This window comes from Arachis hypogaea, chromosome 5, assembly GCF_003086295.3.
Source record: "Arachis hypogaea cultivar Tifrunner chromosome 5, arahy.Tifrunner.gnm2.J5K5, whole genome shotgun sequence".
Taxonomy (NCBI): Eukaryota; Viridiplantae; Streptophyta; class Magnoliopsida; order Fabales; family Fabaceae; genus Arachis; species Arachis hypogaea.
In genome coordinates this window covers 108,365,169-108,387,258 of record NC_092040.1, presented here as the reverse complement: position 1 = coordinate 108,387,258, position 22,090 = coordinate 108,365,169, and the positions used below count along the sequence as shown (strand labels likewise).

Below are 22,090 nucleotides of genomic sequence, written 5' to 3'. Positions count from 1 at the left end.
CCACATTTTATTGGACAATATTATTTCAATAGAATTATCATGTCCATGAAATCCTTTTATACATAAGAATAATTCTCAATGTATAGCCAATTTATTACTTTCAAGTATGCCATACGAAAAATGGACATATTTAAAAATTTTAAAATATGAAAGTAAACCAAGAAATCTATATTTCTGGCAAAATTATTTAGAATCGTGAACGAGTACCTTGGTTGTCAAGTTGTTACTCATACCTATTCCAAATAAACATGATTAAATTATATCCCATATAATTATAATCCCAAATAATTATCTGATTGTCAGACAATTATTTAATTGAATTATATTTTATACCCCTAGATAGTCTAGGTTCAAGCATAAAATTAATTCTCCTTATACATCATCATATGCATAAATAAATTCTATCTTTGAGTACAAGTGTCTTGGTTGTCAGGTTACTCCTTGTAAACAAGAGATAAATTTATTTATTTAGCAACCTCCTAACTTTTAGGATTTATCTCTATTGTTAAGAGAATTTTTCATCAGTAGTCATGGATTAAATTTTATACTCCCAGGTTGTCTAGGTAAAAATATAAAATTAAATCCTTAATACATCAAATATATACACTGATTATTATCTTGAAAATAAAACTCCTAGTTGTCAGGCCGCTCTTTATAATCAAGAACATTAAAAAAATTAATTTCTAAAATTATAGTGTTCAAAACACATCAATCAAATCAAAATTTGATTTTTTATGTACTAACGTTTAGCCTTAAAAAAATTATCAAATCAAATTTGACCTTCATATATACACTTGTATATATAAAAAAACGAACAAGAGATATTTTGCATCTTATTCCTTTTATTGTGATCAAAATTACAATAAAATTTAATAAATAAATAAAATCAAACAAAATATTTGATTATAAATATAACTTTTATATTAAAAAATGATAATTTAATCATAATTAAATAATTAAAATAAATTAACTATTAATTTATTATAGAATCATCTCGATGGAAATAAATACATCACATGCTTAAAAATAATTTGAATTAATCCTATTAATTCACAAATTTTAAGAAAATAGAAATAAAAATTTAAACACAAAAAAGCCAAAGCTCTGATACCACTGAAGGATTACCATGTGTTCGTAACACGTAGCGAAAGAAAAATAAGATAATCCTAAAGATCTATTTTGTGCTTAAACTTTATTCCAATAAAAAATATATAGTAGATCAGATCTAAATACCTTTAGACGCTTTAGTAAAAACTTTATTCTTCGATTGTACGAAGACTCTATGCGTATCCACACCGAGACCAACCTTTGCTGTCAACTCTTTGACCAATGGATATTTGATCTAAGTTGAGAAACCTCTTGCAACTCTTTGCATGCCATAAAATTCTTCTCCAAGAATCAGGCTCACATACGTTTATGTGTGTAGAGGTAAAAGAATAAAATTCTTGTATTTTACTCTCACTACTTTCCTCTACTCTTGACACACATATATATAGTATGAGATTTGTTACTAATTTTAAATTTGATTCTCAATTCAAATTTAAACCATATCTTCAAATTCTAAATCTGAATCCTTCAAATTTATGAATCATATCATAACTTAATTTAAAACAAAATCAGTTAGGATCTCATCCAAATTTAGAAATAGAATAACTAATTATTCTCAAATCTCATTTAATATTTCCAATTATCATACTATTATTATATTCTTGGTGCTAGCAAAGAATATAATAATATTCTATTTGAATTAATATAATTATTTATTTGATTAAATCAAAATAATAATTAAATAATTATATAGCAAATATTAGAACACTCGTTAGTGTGTGACCCCATAGGTTCAATACTAAGCGGGTAGTATATTAGTCGTACTAAATTTACTAATCAAGGTTGGCGTCTAGCAACACTCCTCAACGACCCGATAGTATGAAGTAACATATTTTTACTAAGAACCTTAGAAGAACAAAGTATAATTCCTTCTATCTTTCCAGCTCTTGGTTAACCCTTAGAGTATGGTTTAATTGTCAAACTCTAACATGTTACCATTATTATAATGAACTGTAAATGACCTAAGAAACTCATTTTTTCATTCATTCAATTCCCTTGACCAAGATTTTATTCATCTCAGTCATTATAATCATAGAGCTCAAACTCTTTACTGAGAGTTGATGGATTCCTTATTGACTAATCATTAATTCTACAAGTATTTAAATCATACCCAATGTCCATTAAACTAGCACCCTAGGGTATTAGGTGTCCGGAATCAAAGTATAATAAATACATTGTTAATTACTATGACAGTAGCAGGTCAAAGGAAACTCTATTACTATGTTCATCTTGAGAATATCCTATTGACAAATATGCGGTAATTATAACCATTAGGAATTCTCAAAGTGAGTCAGTTCAATGGTCATATCTCTATATGCACCATCTATATATATAATTTAATAAATGAGATCTATTAATCTTCATCCAATGAAGACCATTATATATATATATATATATATATATATATATATATATATATATATAAATATATATATTGATCTTTCCGGATTATTAATGTCCTTTTTAATAATCCCATGACCAAGAATAATTTAGATTAAATTATAAAAGATTTATTTCTCAATATTGTGATCACTATCACAATGATAAATCTCTAAATTTAATCTAGGACGTTATTATATTAACATTTTAATATAATAACACTAACAAATTATTTGAAACATGATTGATTGGATTGTGGTCATACTCCTTATTCCCAACAAGAAAAACTTAAAATTTATATATATACCAACCTTTAAAAAAATTCTCGTTACATATTTATACTGAAGTGTACTTCTCAATTTTAAGTTAGTTTCAAGCAAATCAAAGTCTTGTAAAAGTTGAAGTGCCACTACTCTATAAACTACAACTAACCTAACAAATTCTTCTTTAATATGATTTCAGAAATCACAATGGGTGCGCTGGTTATAGCCACAACAATCATACATTTCAGAAAACAATTTACACATTCTCACATTAAACAGACATAAATTAGACAAACAGAACATTCCAGCTTTCAGAATCAAAAGATGCATAAGAATGAAAACAAAAAAAATCAAGCATGACCAAAACCAATTCATAAGAAGCACATCACAAACGAAATTAAAGAAACAAGGCATAAAAACATATACGTATCTATACATCAGAACAAAGAACTAGATCGAATTGAAGAGAGAAAAACCCAGATTCTTTCTGTGCATCTAGTTGAACAACGAAAGAAATCCACAGAGCAAAACTTGCGATATAAAAAATCGTCCCAAACCAGTAATAAAATTTGACCCCAACTAACCTAGGTTACACAAACTGTGATGACAACAACGAAGTCTGATGAACTCAACAGTAACAGGGGAGACTCTTTGAACTGGGTTCCTCGGACGTTATCCTGTGAAGGAGCAAATGAAGACATGAGAACTCGCGGCCTGGGAAGAGGAACTTCAACTACGACTCACTTACCTTGCGGTGGTTACGACGGGGGCAGCGACGACGGGGCTGTGCTGACACTGGCGATGCAGAGGCTGGAACCTACACTTTGAAGCACGAATAAGAAGATGGAGTCAGGGACTGCTCACACTGAAATCCTAATCTGATTTGAAGAAAGCATAAATTTGGCATTAGTTAATTACAATAAGGGTATTTTAGGTACAAAAATATTATTAAAGTTTTTGTCTCTGTCTTTAAAAATATCAGTCTCCAGTGTCCCTACTTTTTGGAGGTACTGAAATATTGAAATTGTTGAGATAGAGACACAAATTTAAGTACCAGTTTCTACCTCAACAAACATAATACTAAATTCTTGTCCCCCAATCTTAGTTCTAGTCTCTACAAACAAACGCTACCTTAATTCTAGAAAAAAAATGCAAGTCTTAACTTTTATACCATGGAGGCATGGACCTTAAGTTCGGTTTGGATCCAATCTAGTTAATTTGGCTCATTAACCCATTTTTGAATGAAAACTTATAAATTAATATCAAAATTCGTATTTATAATAGTTTTATCTATTAGAATATTAAAAGTAAAACCATTGTTAAAGAAGAGGGTTCACACTTCACCCATATCAAATCAAATCAAATTACAAAAAGAATCAACAAAGTGCTGCAAAATCTATTTGCCATAAGTGAATCTACCGTCGACGGCAGAGTTCATGGCCGGTAATAAACGCCGAGTCATCAGAGACAACACCGCATCCGCCATGTGTTGCGGTGTGAGCACGCCAAGCCTAGCGAAGCGCCCATAAATCTGTTGCACCTCCTCCAAGTAGTTACCGTGCGTCGTACATGTCATTGGAGTGGCCAGTCCGTTTGGTGAGACGCAGTTGACTCTGACCCATGCTCGGCCAACTGCACGCTGGAGGCGCGCATTAAACCCAAGACGGCATGCTTCGACATGACGTAGTCCGTCACTCTCTGTGCTCCTCTGCTGGCAAGAACGCTTGATGTGCACACTATTCTGCCCATCACATGCCTTTCTACCATTGCACGTGCTGCGTGCTTTAGGCATAGTGCCATGCCGCGGACAATGACGGCAAACAGACGTTCAAATTGGGACATGTCTAACTCCAGGAGGGTCTGATGATTGGTTGAATAACATTTTAGTTTTAAAGAGAATGTCGCAAGCCATTGAGAATAGTGCAGCTATAGCATAGTAGGCGTAGAAAGTGATAAAGTGACACAACTAAATACCTCCGTATAGATAATAAGGATGAATCTAAAACAATAAAACTAATGATCATCCCACATAAATTTTGAAGAATTTATATACAAATTTGGGAAAGTAATAAAGTTAGGACTTGGAGTACTTATTACTAAATTTGTAAGTCTTATTATATTGTAGTTTATTATATATGAGTTTTGTCGATTTTTAGCAAATTGAGTTTATTACTAATAGCCTGAGAGCGAAATCTATTTCTCTTTTATGTGAGTACCAATTTTTTAGAAATGTATCAAAGTTCCTCGAATTAGACAAGATTTGAAAAAAAGGTTGAAAAGACAATAAAAGTAATTAAGTAAAAGGTTTTGAAGATAAAATCGACTGGAATTAAAAATGGTAGCATTGAATTAAAATAAAGCAATAAAATACCTTCGATTAGATCAAAAGACTTCGAATTTCAAAAATAAAAGTACTGAAAAATGTAAATTAAACAAGGAAATTAAATGTTGCTTGAAAGATAAATTTGCGAGAAAAGTAAAATTTACAGAAAATGTAAATAGAAAGTAAAAACAAGTGGAAGGAACCCTACAGAAAATTGACTCGAAGCAAACTCAGAAATTCGCTGGAATGTGAGTGTGCGTGAATAATTTCTAAAGCAAAATTCCAACTTTTGTATCTTCGAGTCTTCTAGTATTTATAGCAATTTCCTCAACCGATCAATTTGAAGTGGCATTCCTACTTGTGCGAAAATATGAGTAACTGTTCCCGCTCTTTTGTCTGATCATGTGACAGTTGCATTGCAGAATAACCTTCTATTTAAAAAATTTTCCGATCTTCATTACTCGAGTAACTCCTCGTTTTGCTAAGCTAATTGAATTCTTACTCGATACTCCAAAATACGCCTCATTCGACACCAACTTCTCTTCTGAAAGCTTACTTAATAATTCGAACAACTTTCTTTTTCGAATTCAATTATTTTTTATTAACAATATGTTAAATTTAAATGGACTTAATCTCTCATTTTATTAATTTATCAATATTTTTACTTTAGAGGAATTTGATCTCATTTTAAATTTGTAGATGTATTATATTCATAAAAAATAAAAAATAATCATTCTATGTATTAAAGCTTGAAATATTAACAAATTTATGCTGAATAAAATTAACGTTTAAATATTTTTATTACATAAAAACTGTCTTCTATAAATATCAAACTAGTTTAATTTATTTCATGGTTAAATTTGTTAATATTTTAAAATATTATTAGAAATGGTAGTTTATTAAAACAAAATTATTAATGTTGGTTTAGAATGAAGAAATTAGTTATCGAATCAATTTAGTTTAGAATGAAGATTATTGGTCAACAATGAATCAATTACAAAAAATTGAAAAACAGTAAAACAACCAATTAATTAATTGAACGAATTTTTTTAACAGTTAATTAATTTAAAATAATAAAATATAAAAAATATTTTTTAAAAATATTATATATTTTATATATGAATATATTAATTATTTTATTATATCCAATTCAACTCTAAATTTAACTCCAGATTGAATTTCAATTAAACTATTAAACTTTTAATTTTATAGATTCATTGACTTTATTGTCAGAACCTTAATTAAAATAAGACAAAGAAAGTGTTAATTATTTAACATTTTTCTTCGATCATATAAATATTATTTCTCTTTCATCGAACCAAATCAAATCAACTAAACCATTAACTAAATAAGTCAAAAAAAAAATAACTAAATAAGATTTGACCTGTTCGGCTGGACTAAGGATTCCAGCATTGCTGAACATGATATCCAGTTGTCCATGATTGTAGATAGTTGACTGGACAAGGCTTTTCACTTGATCTTCGTCCGTTACATCGCAATGGAGGAAGGTGCACCTGTGAGTACCAATGGAGGCAGCTACCTGATTCCCAAGATCATCTTGGACATCCGCAACCACCACCATAAGGGCGCCCTCGTCCGCAAACACACGAACAGTCGCTTCCCCGATGCCGCTGGCGCCGCCTGGGAGATGCTGATGTTTTTTCCATTTTTTTTTATGTAGGTTTGGTGACTAATAGTCTCGTTATCTGCAGAGATTGCTGAAGGTCACAATTATTATTATTATTATTATTATTATTATTATTATTATTATTATTATTATTATTATTATTATTATTATTATTATTATATATTTATGTTCTCACATGCATCCATTAATTATTGGTCACTACCTAACCTATCTTTGTCTTCTATCTTTTGTTTATAGGAAGCTTTTCACCTGTTTCAGTGTATTTTTTGGAATATGACTATTCTATTATTTGTAATCAACCAGATTTAATATAAAAAAATATAAATGGTCTAGATTTAAGAAAAAAAAATTTTGTGGACATTCACAAAGAAATTGTATGGTAGGTATGTAACCGTAACATCCTTTAAACAGTTTAATTGATTTGAAAATGTTTTTTTTGTCCAAGTTAGCTTCAAGCTAGTTTGAGTATATATATTTAAAACGCATCATTGAGTGAGTTAGGCTGATGATTTTTATTGTAAAGATTTTTATTCTTTTATAAAAAATGAGCTTACATATTTGCTTAATAAAAAAAGGTTGCTTAATAGAAAATAATACTCTACTAGTAAGGTAAGTGTTATTAATTTGTTTCACTGGAAAAAAATAAAGAAAAATGATATATTGATGAAATTGTCACTAAATATATTTTTAATTTAATTAATTGAATGTAAAATAAGTTAAAAATATATATTTTTTAAATGAATAGAACAATAAATAAGATAATTTTAATACTAGTATAAGTTAAATTAAATTGCTCAAATAAACACTACTGTAATAATATTAATAAAAATTTGTGCAAGAATAATATTACTTATATTTTAATTTTATCAACTAAACTTATTTCAAAGTATAAAAATTAAATTCAATGTGCTAAATTTTTAAGGATAAAATAGAATTTCACAATAAATTAATTTTATCTAATATTCATTAATTAAAGAAATAAATTTATTAAAATATTTTCAATAAATTAATTAATAATAAACCTTAGAAAAAAAAAGCTAATCCCATCGTTCTTAGCTTGTTAACTAAATTATGATATAGGATAGTAGTATGGATAGTTTTATAATCAAGACTTATCAAAAAATAAGGAATAAGTACGATTTTGGTCCTTAACGTAGAGGTCAAAAATTTATTTCATTTTCGATCTTTTTTTCGCTATAAAATGATCCCCAAGGTTTCAGTTTATTTTAAAATCGTTCTTTTTACCAATTTTATTTTTTTATTACCAAATTACCCCTCATTAAAAAATTTAAAATAAAATAAATATAAAATAAAAAAAGAAAGAAAGGGGGATACAGAGAAGCGGGGTGGGTGGGGAGAGAAAGAAAGAAAAAGGGGGGAGGGAGAGAAAGGGGGGAAGTATGAAGGGGGGAGAGAAGAGGGATGCCATGCCGCCGCCCGCCGCTTCTTCTTCTTCCCATTGTCGCACCGCCCGCCACTTCTCCTCGAACCAGAGCTTACCGCCAGCGAGCCTCCCCTGCTTCACCATCACGCAGCAACATAAAGCCTCCCCTGCTTCACCACCGCCAGCGAGCCTCCCTGCTTTCCCTCCCTCAATCCCTGTCACAGAAGGAATCAGAGCTCACCGCCGCCCATTACCCTCCCTCCAGCCCCTTCCTGTCATGTCCAGACCACCGACGCTCCACCACTGTCTTCCTTGTTCCCTCTTTTCTGTTTTCTATTTTCATAATTTAGTTATCATTTTGCTTTCAATTTCTGTTTTTTGTTAGTGTTAGATGCTTGATTTGATTCTGGATTAGTTTAGCTGGATTTTAATTTTCTGTTAGTTGATTTTAGGGTATTGAATTGCTGAAAATTGCTGCTGAATTATTGTTGTTGTTGAGCTTCTGTTATTGAATTGCGGAAAATTACTTCTGCTGTTCTTCCGCTTCTGCTTGATTTTCTGTTTTTGGTTGATGATTCTTCTGATTTTCAATTTTGTTGATGGTTCTGATGATGATGATAATGACCATGATGATAATGGCGGTGGTGGTGGTGGGTTCTTCTGATTTTCAATTTTGTTATTATTGTTGTTGTTATCCGTTGTTTGCTGTTTTTTTCTGCGTTTGTGCATTTACTTCTGCTTCCGTTAATGTTGAGGAAGAAGATGGGAGGGGAGGGTATTTTCGTCCGAAGGACGATTTTAAAACAAACTGAAACCTTGGGGACCATTTTGTAGGGAAAAAAAGGTCGGGGACGAAATAAATTTTCAACCTCTACGTTAGGGACTAAAATCATACTTATCCCCAAAAAATAACTTAGAAATTGACAATAGATAAGTAATAAGGGTTGATAGAAAAAAAATAAATAATAAATTTTGTGCATCGCTAACGTTATTGGTGAAAAATATTTATTAAAAAAATTAAATATTAAGTTATTATTGGTGAAAGACATATGTAGGGTTAGTTCAATAAAATTTTTATTTTTTGAAAAGTGTAGCATTTATGTTTGGTAAATCAAATAAAAAGTGACCTTTAATAAACACAAGTAATAATAATTATATTTGGTAAAATAACTTTTAAAATTTAAAAATACTATAAAAGACATAAATTTAAAATTAGTTAATATATGAGGTTATATTAAATTTTTAAATTTTGAAAAGCACAAGCCAATTTTAAAAAGCTCCACCTTAGTTGTTTTCAAAAAAGTATCTCTATCTTTTAAAAGTTACAAACATAAGCGCATACTCTTTTTGATTACCAAACACAAAATGAAGAGCTTGTGCTTTTAAAAATTACAAACACCTCTTCAAAAAGCTTTATCAAACCAAACCGTAGTCAAATTAAAAAAAAAACTAGAATTATAAACTCACAAATTTTGTAAAACTATAAGAATTAATTTTTTTATATAAGAAACCGTTTAATAAAAAAAAATCAAAATAAATATTAAATCTATTTTCATTTTATTAACTAATTATTTATACTTGTAAGTTAAAGATAATTACTTATGCTACTTATAATTGATTAGATAAAAAAATTATAATCATAATTGTCTTAAATTAATATTCTTTTGTTTGAATCTTTTTTCCTATTTTTTTTATGATAAAATTTAGTTTAACATTTTAAAAAATAATGACAATTTTTATAAGAGAAATAAATGAGCACATATAAACTTTTTTATTGTGATTCTTTAGAATCTTTTTAGAATAATCATCTTTTAATTAAGATTGTAATAAGTATCATTATTAATATTTTTTTTTCATACCCTATGATAATTAAAAAAAAAGTAAACAAAACGAAATGGATCTTAATGTTAGTAAATTAAAGATGGACGAAAAAATATTAAATAGATATCAATTTTACCATTAAGATATGTGCAATATTTTTTACTTATATTATGTGTTAGTTTTTTAAGATAATAATATTTAATTTCACCTTTAATATATTATAAATAAGTAGATAAACAAAAGCAAATTAAAAAAATAGAAAATTTAAAAAGAATGAAAAAAATAAAAAGAAAAAAATCATTTTTAATTATAGAGATCTATTTAAAGGTATTAAAGTTCCAATAAAGTAAGTGGGACACCTGAAAACTTTCTTTGTTTCTTGTTTTATTGTTTATATATCAAAATTGACAAAATAGAAATCAAGAAAAACTCGAGGGTCTTGACTGTTATAGACTTATAGCATTATAGCTTAAGAAAATTAAAAAAAAGACTAAAACTCCATTTTGATCCTTGAGATTTACACGATTACTCATTTTAGTCCTCGAGATTTAAAATTACCTATACTGGTTCTCCAGATTTAGATCCGGGCATTATTGTAGTCCCTCAGCCCTTTTCGGTGATGACTCAGCAAATGGAGTGCCATGGTGGCACTCTCGCTGCCACGCTGGACCCTCTCTAAACGACGTCGTTTTCCTCTTTAGCGCCCAAATAAATAGAAGAACGCTGTGACTTGTATATGAAGGAGCAGAAACGAGTTTTATCCCATACAAAATATTCATCTTCTTCTCTACCTCCATCATTCTTTTTCATCTCTAATCAATGGTGCCAGTGAAGAGTTTTTGAAATCATTCATCACCCAAGTTGAACTAACCCACGGCTAGGTTAGAGTGGAATCGTGTTTCAAAGGAAGGAGGTTACTCTCCTTTCGTTCTTAGCCAAGGTAAGCGTTAATGTTGGGGTTTAGTGGCTTTAATTTTTTTTAATTTATTTTTGAAATGCATGTATGATTGTACTCTATGGTGCTGGTATTCTTGTAAATGGAGAACCTTTATGCTTTGTTGCAACTAGTTTTTCTAGAGTTTCTTTGATTGCTTATACGTTGGGTTGGGTTGTTGGGGTGCTCTGTTTTTTTATGAATGGAACAGGGGATGATGTTGATAGGGTTAGGGCTATGCAATTTTAAACTGGTTTTTGAATTTGGGTTTTCATCTCTGAACAATTTTGAATCTTACACAGAAAATTCAAGTTGATGGGGGATTTATCAACATGCATTTTGAAGAAAGATGAAGGGTTTGTGTCTGTCAAAGGTAGGAGGAGTTCTCTTAAGTTTAAACATGCCTCTACCTCTACATTTGTTAAGGTTTGGAGAGTTAGTGCTGGAGGTTGGTAAAGGCAGCTTGAAAATTTGACTTGCAGTTATTGTGGTGATAAAGGTCACACCAAGAGAGGTTGCAAAAAGAAGAGATTGGCCGATACAGCAGTAGCTACTGCTGCTGTGGCTGAGGCTGAGGCTGCTACAAAAAACAAAGAGGGCGAAGGGGGAGGAGATCCAACAGCCGACCAAACATGCGTTGCTACCTCTGATGAAACGAACCAACAAGGTGAAGGAGGAAATGTACAACCTATTGATTTAGCACCTATTGTTTCAGCAGCCAGTGATGTCCAACCAGTAGAACTTGAGTTGTCTCAACCTACCTGTTTTGAACAAGAGGATTCTCAGCAGGTAAAGATGTAAATGCCATTGTTATATCATAACCTATTACTGTATTTTAACTTTGGAACCTGAATATTTTTACATGATATAGGTTGCTGGAAATATAAGGCCTAGCTCAGGAACAACATCAAGGATGGCAAGTTTAATGAAGTTTGTGCCTACTCCCGGTTTCAAAGCACCAAGAAAAAAGACTTGAAGAAATTAGTTAGATGTGTTTAGGGAGGTTATGAAAATTAGTATGTGGCATTAGGCCTTTAATGTTTTGTTAAAATTTAAACAATGACTACTAAGATCAGTCCTGGTTATTTTGATATCACAGTGGATCTTTTGATGTTAATACTCATGATGCTTGGTTATGCATCTTTTTTGTTCAACTCTGATAACTAATTTAATATAAATCCAGTTTGCTGTGTAACTTGCTTATTGTAATCCTATTTAAATATAACTCAGTTTTGTTGAATCATGTGTAAGTCACAGGATTACCACAAATTACTCTTTATTCATTCCATTCAAATATTTTTACACAATATATATTCCATTACATTACATTACACATGAATCCTTCTATAATTTTTTCTTCAAAATTTGTCACACATCACTAACAGAAACACTACCATCATAAACACAGCTACCATCAACAAATTGGTCATGAATTTCTGACTTCTTACATCATTTTCCAACCTCCCAACCCTCCATGTTAGGTTCATCTTCACTCTACCATTGACTCTATTAAAATCTGCTATTCCAGCACTTTTCTCTTAAACAATGTCAGCCCAAACAAACATATCACACCAAGTCTTTTTTCTTGTCTGAAATGAACCAATAAAAGATGATGAAATAAAGTAGGCAAGAACAAATTAACAGATCAGAAGCATATCCCAGATGATGAAATGAAAAGAGACATACATTTAAATCAGAAGCACATCCCAGATGTCTGCCATGTACACTTTCTTGACCCAAAGATGCGATTCGAGTAACCGGTAATGAGTGGGCAACCTTTGACAATGGAGAGAATGAACCTTTACCATTAAGAGAGATGGTCCTTGAAGTAGGTGGATGTGGAAGGACCATCTGTCTTTGCGAAAGAAGATAATGCGGCATCTAATGACCATGTGGGTATTTGCAGAGAGGGGAGTGCAGGCCATCTGGAGTGAGGAATCAAGGAAGCCTTGTCACCTTTTTCATTTGCATTTGCAGCACATGTCTACAATAAGTAACACAATGCAATGCTACATCAAACAATTACAAACTGACAAAAGCAGCGACAGCTTATAGTTTTTAGTATTGAGTGATTACAGTTTTAGAAGAAACTGAAATTTAGCCAAGTTACATTCATATTATGGTAGCAGCCGCTAACAATCAGGAAACAGAGAAATGGCAGATCAAAATGGAAGGCATATGATCTGTATGTGTTATTACCTGGAGCTGGAGGCGATGAAGAGGATGATCTGAGAAGGAATCAGCAGCAGCAGTTTGAAGCTCAGGCGATGAAGAGGATGATCTTAGCTTTTAGGGTTTTAATGGGACCAGGGACCAGATTGGGCACAAAATTCAGATTTTCCACGTCAGCTAGTCGTTGCTGGCTCCAGCATGGCATTGGAGGTGCCAGATCATCCCTCCGTTTGCTGACTTGGCGCCGGAAAGGGTTGCAGGGCCACTATGGGTCCCGGAGTTGAATGTCAGGGGTGCTGTTAGAAAATTTTGAAAGTCAAGGACAAGTATGGGTAACTTGCCCAATCTCAGGGACCACTTTGCGGTTTTAGTCTAAAAAAAAAACAAACAATATAATTTTGGAAACGGTTTCAGGTATGGCAAGGTACGGGTGTAGCATTTCAGTATGTCAGGTACGATCAAGTTACATGTATAATTTTGTGGTTTATCGGTTTCGTCAATTACCAATATACCCCCATTTTCAATGTTAAATAGATTATTATAGACAGCTTCCATGTTAGAGATAAAAATTGACAGCCTACGTGGAAGGATGAGCCACGATATGAGCTCTGCTTTGAGGGTCATAATGATTGCAAAGTCTATTATATTGATTGGGTAGGTAAAAAGTGGAGGGTTTGAATTTGGGGAGGTGAAACCTTCGCTACCTGACGGTGAGGTGGTGTTGATCCCTTGCTCCGAAGGGTTGGAAACATTGTCATACATAGGCGAAAGGAGCAGCGCATGTGTCCATTTCTCCACTTGAATTGCGAAGATGTGTCTTATCTGTCGTTTAAACAGTATTGTATATTGGCAGCTGCTGTAAATCAATGTTGTACTATTGATTGTTGATGTGAGAAGGTGTTAGGAATGAGATTTTTTAGAAGTGAATCACGGAAATTGAAGGAATCCCATGAATTAGGATAAGATGAATATTTTTTGTAGAGTAAACAGGGGTCAAGTAAAGTTTTGCTCCGACGTTTGAAGATGGTAGTCAAACGAATTTAGGTGAACATATATTGGTTTTTATCATTGGAATTGGTCTGTGTGATGATTATAGATTTCACCTAATGTAGGAGATTCTGTGCTTATGAATTAGTGTGGCTAATGAAAAAACTGTATCTCCCGAGTCAGAAGGTTAAATTCCCTACTTCAAAGGAAGGCAACATCAACATCTAAATTCTAATAGGCTTTATAAAATACTTTATGCATAATAGCTAATTAAGGACCACTCTAGTCAACTTTTGACAAATACTTGTGATGCATTTTCAATTTCTGGGCAAATTCTAAATATTATTGTTCTTGTGTGAACAATCTGGACGTAACTTCGGCTACAGGAGTTGACGCCGAGCTATAAGCTGGGATGGTCCGAGTTTCTCGTCTAGAGGGATGTCACGAGCCAAGGGAGAGTGTACCTACAAAAGGCACTCTGATGTTAAGTTAGTACTGAGAATTCAGTGTATCCTTGTTGAGGATAAAACATCCTACCTTTATAGGTGAAGTAAGATATGTCAGTTACGTTCTTTATCTGAATTGATGATTAGTTATTAGGTTTAATAAGCAATAAATACCTGGTCAAATAGTTTTATTCCATGATGTAGTTCGTTGAGTCCGATTATAACGTGTAACTGCCGAGTTATGACGCAAATTGCCGAGTTATGGTGTATAATGCCGAGTTAAGGCATTGGATTTGTAACGGCCGGATCATAGCCTCCAAGCTTAGCCTGGGAATATATTTAATGAAGCAGGTTGAGCTTGTATTGAATCATAAGTTGGCCTCTGAGTGAGTTCATAACTCAGTGACTAATATGGCCTTGGAGCCCCCTAGTTCAAGTTGCTTTATCAAATGGTTATTTATGCTAAAGAGTGGTATGATGGTGATGCTGAAGAAGATAAAAATGTTGGGTGGATTTTTTTAGTTTTCTGGTGGAATTTGTACGTTTGTTTTAAACTCTTTTACTTTATGCATTCGACAGATGCTTAGCCCTTGTTGTGGTTGTTAGAAACGTGTTATTTGTGGTATCTAAACACAATGTGATGGTTTAGATGCAATGTTTAAAAATGTGTTTGGTATCTGTTTGTTTGATTGATGCGTTTGCATTAGGTGTCTGATGGTAGTATGTTTGACTGTATGTCTGGTATGACCATAGTCACTAGGTGTCTGATATGTATATCTGATAAAGTTTGGCGATTTGTTATATGATCGGTGCAGACCGATTTAACTGATAGATCGGTAATTTGGTGAAGACCGATTTGATTGATAGATCGGTAGTTTGTTATCCAGTTTGTTTGATTCTGGATAAAAATCGGCAATCGGTTTATCCGATTTGTAAGGTTATAGATCGGCTATTTGTTTACCCAGTTTGTTTGATTCTGGATAAAGATCAGCAAACTCTGAATAGAAGTCAGCAGAATGATATCTTTAATTCGAAAAGAGATTAAAATACTCAATGGAAGATATAGTAAAGTAGAAAGTATAAGATTTTAGATGCATGGATGGACCTTTGATTACAAAGGTGCAGGTAGACAAGTCTTGTTAAAATCTCTCCAAGCAAAATCCTTTTTGGAAAAAATCTTGGCAGTAGAAAGAAGAGTACTTGTCTGGCTCTGGCTTTTAATTGTAATATAACTTTAAAGATGATACATTCCAAGTGTTAAGCACAGAGTTATCATCTATGATTTATAATCGGTAGGCTCCGTTTCTGAAGACTTTGATAACTTGGAAAGGGCCTTCCTAGTTAGCTGCTAGTTTGCCATGGTTAGGTGGTTTTCTAGCTTGTTCAGTTCGTCTCAGCACCAAGTTGTTTACATTGAAGGACCTTGGGTGGAGCTTCTTGTTGTACTGCTAAGCTATATGCTGTTGCATAGCTCAGTGTGTGATTGCTGTTGAGGACTGGATTTTCTCAATAGTGTCCAGGTCATTTTGCCGACCTGTATCTGTCGTACTATAGGCGGACAATTGAGTTCGCAGGGAGAATTGGGAGATCTCCACATGTATCATTGCATCCGACCCGTACCAGCCGAAAAGGCATTTTCTTTGTTGTTGAGTGGATGGTGGTGTTGCATCCCCATATGACTTTGGGTATTAATTCGGCCCAGAGACCTTTGGCATCGTCAAGTTTCTTTCTCAACGCATGTAAGATAACCTTGTTTGTAGCCTCGACCAAGCCACTGGTCTGCATGTGCTCTACTGATAAAAAATGTTGTCTGATCTTTAAGGAGGTGAATTTATGATCGGCAAACTGGCGATCATTATTAGTGATAATGTGCCAAGGTATGCCGACTCTGCAGATAAAATTTTTCCATACAAAGGAAACCATTTGTTGCAATGTGATCTTTGTTAGAGGTTGTGCCTCTATCCATTTAAAAAAGTAATCAATTGCTATGATTAAAAATTTTACCTGTCCTGCCGCTAGAGGGAAAGGACTGAGGATGTCAAGCCCCCATTGATTGAAGGGCCAACTTACCTCGGAACTGTGGAAGAGTTCGGCTAGAAGGTGTGTGATCGGATTGTGCTTCTCGCAATTGTCACAGCTTTTAATTATTGTTTTACAGTCTTGTTGCAATGTTGGCCAATAGAAACCAGCTCGGTGTATCTTTGATGATAAACTACGGGCTCCGAGGTGTGTGTCACTGACGTTAGGATTTTTGCTAGTAAAGAATTTTATAAAGTCGCGTTGTATGTATAGATTCTAAACCAACAGAAAATCCCTTCGTACAAACGTTTTGGTTGTCACAAGTAACAAACCTCTAAATAAATTGATAACCGAAGTATTTAAACCTCGGGTCGTCTTCTCAAGGAATTGCAGGGAGGTATGTTCTTATTATTGGTTATAGATTTTGTAAATTGGGGTTTTGAAAGTGAGGAACAAGTAAATTAAATGACAAATAAAATAAAATAATTAACTATAAGATAAACTCTTGGCAAGATATGAAAATTCGGAAGTCCTATCCTAGTTACTCCTATGAGAATGGAAGTTAATCCCACTTAGTTAACCTTTGCGTAAGCAAGGGAAAGTCAAGTGAACCAATTGGTTAGATTTTCCAAGTCCTAGCCAACTCCTAAGGGAAGACTAGAGTTAATGGAATTCCAGTTAATTAGTCGACATAACAATCAATCATGAATAGTTGATAACTCAAGAGCTTCCAGTTAATCAATTAAAGCCAAAAGGGAATAAAATCTACTTGAATGAAAATAATTTGGATAGAGCCCAAGCATCAGTAACATATAAGTCTGGAATACCTCAATTGCATTAATAAAATAAAATCAATCCAAATATGAAGAGTCATAAGCCAAATAAGCAACATCAATAATCAACAATTAAGAGAAGTCGGAATAAAAAGATATTGAACCTGATAAAAAGATGAGGTAAAAATATTCCTAAGTTCTAAAAAATCCTAATCCTAATCCTAAGAGAGAGGAAAGAACCTCTCTCTCTAAAAACTACATCTAAACTAAAAATTATGAATTATGAAAAACATGTTGAGTCTCTGCATGTTTCCTGACTTTAATCTGTGTTTTTGGGTCGAAAACTGGGTTGAAATGCGGCCCAAAACCTCTGCCAGCGACTTTTGTAATTCTGCAGATCGCGCACGTCACGCGTCCACGTCATACACACGGTCGCGTCACTCAGCGTTTTTCGTACCACACGTGCGCGTCGTCCACGCATTCGCATCGTTCGTGCAGCTTCCAATCTGCGCGGTCGCGTCAGGCACGCGAACGCGTCACTCTGATTTCTTCCATTTCGCGCGGTCGCGTGAGCCATGCAACCGCGTGACTTCTCGCTGGTCATCTCCTCAATTCCTTGTGTTCCTTCCATTTTTGCACGCTTCATCTTCATTCTCTAAGTCATTCCTGCCTTATGAAGCCTGAAACACCTAACACACAGATCAAGGCATCAAATGGTAATAAGAGAGGATTAAGATTAGCTAAATTAAGACTAAAGAAGCATGTTTTCAATCATAGAACTAAACTAGAAAGGAATTGTAAAATCATACAAATTATATGAATAAGTGAGTGAAAAGCTTGATAAAACTACTCAATTAAATACAATATAAACCATAAAATAGTGGTTTATCAGTCACAAATTCCTTCATGTGCCTCGGCAAGTGCAAGCTTGGCCTTCGACCTGGAGAGGCATTTAAGCAGGGGACGAGAGAATCCTCGTCTATATAGGCAATTGTTATATATTGTAAAAAACGAAGCTTGTCGGCAAAAATGCCGAGCATTTTCATACTCTCTGATAATATCCTTGTCTAAGATAGTTTAAGTAGGGTGTTCTCCAATCTGCATCCTGTGTGACACTTAGAACTTCAGTTAAATCTATACTGGGTATAACTAATGTTGTTTGGTAAAGGGAAGAGTTAGTTGTTTGAGTACTAGCGAGCTTAGATAGGATATCAGCTCGGCTATTATTCTTCCGAGGGATGTGTTGAATTTCACATTTACGAAATTTTGAAAGTAAGGTTTAAACAATGGCAAGGTATTTGGATAATAAAGGATCCTTTACCTGGTATAAATCGTTTACCTGTTGTACAATGAGCAAGGAATCACAATACACCTTGAGTTCGGCACTGTTTAGATTGGCGACAAATTTGAGGCCATTAATAAGAGCTTCATACTCACTCTGATTGTTACTTGCTTTGAAGAAAAAGTGTAGAGATTGTTCGATGACGTTACCATTTTCGTTTTCAAGTATGATTCCGGCTCCACTCCCTTGTGGATTAGAAGAACCGTCTACGTATAAAGACCATTTGGTTGATTCTTTGGTTGTCTCTGGGACTGTGAATTCAGCAATAAAGTCTGCTAAATATTGATATTTGATTGGTCCGTGTCCTTGATACCGGATATCAAACTCAGAGAGCTCAACCGACCATTTTACTAGTCGGCCAGCTAATTCTTGCTTTTGAAGAGCTTGCCGCAAGGGTTGATCTGTCCGAACATATATTGCATGACTTTGGAAATATGGTCGAAGTCTTCGTGCCGAAAATACCAGAGCTAAAGCCAGTTTTTCGATCTTTGGATAGCGAAGTTCGATATTTTGTAGGGTCTTGCTGATGAAATAGATCGGCAGTTGCTGCTTTTGCCATTCTGCAATAAAAACAGAGCTTATAGCCCAGTCAGTGTTAGATAAATATACAAAAAATTTGAGGTTTTTATGGGGGAGTTCAGATGGAAGATTTATAGTATGTAATTCTATCTGAAAAGTATGGCAAGTGAAAGTGAAGGAGGTCTAGAGAGTAGATCGAATGGCAGCAAAACCCATGGAAAAAATGAAGCTTCAAGGTGGGAGGTCATTGTGTGAGGCGGGATCCACTTGTAGAGGAGTTAATGCAGAAGCGACTAGAAGGTGTTAATAAGAATGTGGGGTTTAGTGCTTGGGAGGGATATGATTATTATCTGAGGAGGGGAGTAACGGGAAGCTTGGCAAAGTGGTCAACAATGCTAGGAGGAAGGGATTAATTTAAATTTGGAATCACATATGTGAAGTCTATTAGATTGGGGTGTTACAAGGCCCAATGTATTAGTGATAAAAATAAGCAGCTAAGGACTTCACATTGGACAGAGCAAATACAAAACTTGGAACAAGAACTTTCTGGTGGGTTTAGCCCATACCCACCTGGTTTTGGACTCTGCTCCTCTACAGCTCAGATGCACCAAAGAGCTTTCCCATTGGGTAACTCTAAAGAGATTAACACTCAGAGTTCTGGTGAGGCACTGGGGCGAATGGGAAAGGTGCGTCTCCTTCTACAAGGGATCATAAAAAGAACATCTCCTAACCAACTTGGGTTGGTCAAGTGGTCAGTTCACTCGTCCGCTTAAGCAAGTGTCGAGAGTTCGAATCCCGCCTTGTGCATGCAGCAACCCATTGGCCAGCGACAGACCCTTAAATGGAGCTCAGATCCGCGACGGATTAGTCCTTAACCTGTCGGGTCGGGGAATACCGTTTGGGTAAACAGCTCCGTGGAAGAAGCAGTGGCAACGAGGAAGGTTTGTAAGGAGGCGGCCGGGTATGCTGTTTTTTAAGGAGGAAGAAGATATGATTCTGGAAATGCTTGTTAGATTGGAAAACAAAAAGAGGGGACGCCTTATAACCTGAGAAAGAGGGCAAAGACGGTCATGGTATACAAAAGGGGCACAGTAACGGTGGCTGGCACACACAGAATCCAGGTGAAGTTTCTTCTCTTAAATGAAATTACTTTTTTGAAACACTAGGGAGTTTTGGGAAAAAGGACATTAGGGATAGTTAGGAGGTTATGCTCAAAGAATAAAATTGATTTTGTAGGGTTAGTGAAAATTAAGAAAGAAAACTGTGATAGAAATATGGTGTTGAAACTATGGGGACTGAGTTCATTTAAACGGGTATCCATTGATGCGATAGAAAACTCAGGGGGTCTAATTTGTATCTGGAGGCTTGATTTTGTTGAAGGATCTCAAGTTTTTTCAGGCGCTAGGTGGTTGGCAGTGAAGGACTTTATAAAAGAAAAAAATATGGCTGGTTTGATTTGTGCTGTTTATGGTGCCCACAGTAGAAAAGATAAGTTGGATGTATGGACAGAGATATCAAATTTGAAAATGAGTTGTGGTGTCTCCTTGATTATGGAAAGTTATTTTAATGATATTATGAAGCTTGAAGATAGAATTGGGTGTAATACATTGATCCAAAGTGGCTATGAGTCTAGGACATGGATAGATGATATAGAACTTCTAGAGCTAGATCTTAATGGGTGAAAATTCACATGGTATGGAGGAAGAGCTGCAGTAGGATTGATAGGGTATTTGTGAATAGTGAATGGTATGAGGTGTTTAATACCTTATGTTTAAAAGGTCTCCTTCGTTCGCCTTCGAATCATTGTGCACTTTTGGTGGATTCTAGGGATGTCGATTGGGGTCCAAAGCCTTTCCAATCCTTGAATGTATGGCTATCACAATGAGGAGGTTATCTCGGAAGTAAAGGAGAAATGAGGAGTCTACTTTGCTTCAAAAGTTAAAGGGTATGAGAAGGCCGCTAAGGCTATGGAATAAGGAATGCTTTGGAAGCATTAATAGTAATATAAAGAGGTTGGAGGCGGAAATGCAAAAAGTTGATAATAAAATTGAAGAAGGTAATGATGATGAATGCTTGTTGGCGAGATCTAAGGCAGTTAGAAGTCGGGTAAAAGTATAGCATCAAAAGAGAAAATTTTACTGGAAGCAACTATTCTAGTCACGTTTTGCTTCTCAAATGGATAAGAATACTAAGTTCTTTCACTCGATAGCCAAATCGAAGAAGCAGAACAAGATAATAGAGGAGATCCACATTAATGAAAAATGCTTCAGGGGTGTGGGTAGAGTGAAGAAGGAAGTTCAGAGATTTTACAAGAAGCTTTACGGCGAGGAGCAAAGGTTCAATATCCAGTTTGATGAATCATTGAAGGAAACTATCAGTGAGATAAAAGTGAAACAGGTTGAAACCATCCCAACCAATGAGGAATATAGAGCTGAGCTGAGCTACCGGTTCAGATGGATATAACTTTAAGTTCATTAGAAGACTTTGGAATGTAATTGGCCACGACTTCTGCAAATCAATGACAAAGTTCTTTGTTGATTTTTGACTCTTAAAAGAAGTGAATCTGACGTGGATAACGTTGGCTCACATGGAGGATGACTCAAATGAGCTTAAGGACTACTGGCCTATAAGTATGGTTGGATGCTTGTATAAAGTAATTTAAAAAATTATGGCTAGTAGATTGCAACCACTGATGCTAGGGCTAGTAGGTGAAGTGCAATATGCTTTTGTAAGTGGGAGATGGATTCATGATGGAGCCTTGATAGCATGCAAAATGGTACATTGATTGAAGAGGTCTAAAAAGCTAGTATGGCTGATTAAACTGGATTTTTAGAAGGCGTATGACAGGGTTAGATGGGACTTCGTGGACAAGGTGCTACACGGCATAGATTTTGGCGGAACATGGCAGCAGTGGATTCAGCTGTGGCAAACATCAGCTTCAATGTCTTACACCAAATTAATCCGTTATCCCC

General features: G+C 34.3%; 1 pseudogene; it reads right to left on the bottom strand.

Annotated features, from left to right (window-relative positions):
* Positions 1 to 4,029: 4,029 nt before the first annotated feature.
* Positions 4,030 to 8,249, bottom strand: LOC112799840 ((+)-cis,trans-nepetalactol synthase NEPS2-like; annotated as a pseudogene).
* Positions 8,250 to 22,090: the final 13,841 nt, after the last annotated feature.